Here is an 809-nt window from a genome sequence, read left to right as displayed (position 1 = left end):
TGATCACGCCCAACTATGCCTTATAAAAAGGACAATGCGGTCGTTGCAAATATAATCCGGTTTACAAGTCTGGAGTCGAATCCCACAGAGAATTAACCTATCAATTACCTTTGTTGGAATCACTAAATTCTTTATAATCAACTTCCCCAAACGTTGTAAACAATAGTTGATGGTTTTTCTACTAACTAAGATTGAAAATAAATAACTAAACAGGTGTAAACTAAATATGCTTGGGTTGTAAACAATAATGAGAAGATTCTAAGGTAGTGATTTCCCCTATTGATGGAATCCTTTCCGGTTATGTTTCATATAGATTTACCAAAATATCTCTATCAATCATGAGCACTCTTCTTACCGTAAATCTCTCCCGAGTAATTGCGATAATTTACTAGACGCACTCTCCCGAGTTACGCTAGCTGACTTTGTTTATTACAACTCACTTTAGATTACACCCAAGGCTTCGTTATCCCTAATCCCGCCTTTAAACCCGCAATTATAGATCCCTCTTATACTTTGGGAGTGGTGTTGTTCAACAATTACCTAAATATGCACTCTCTCCCGAGTTATTCACACTAAATAGGCACAACTAATTGAGGATCCTGTCAATTAACTACAATAAACACGTAGTTGAACAAATAGAGATTAACCGGCAAACTATATGAACATAATCAAGAAGTTCATCCTTCAATAGGTTCCATCAAAGCCTTAGACTAAAGTATTTAGCTACTCATAACAACGTAAAGATAAACTACGAAAATATTCATCATGGAAAATTGCAAGAAAAGAAGAAAATAAAGAACTAATGATGT

Source organism: Nicotiana attenuata, unplaced genomic scaffold (genome assembly GCF_001879085.1).
Source record: "Nicotiana attenuata strain UT unplaced genomic scaffold, NIATTr2, whole genome shotgun sequence".
Lineage (NCBI taxonomy): Eukaryota > Viridiplantae > Streptophyta > Magnoliopsida > Solanales > Solanaceae > Nicotiana > Nicotiana attenuata.
Note: the sequence above shows the minus strand (reverse complement) of the source record.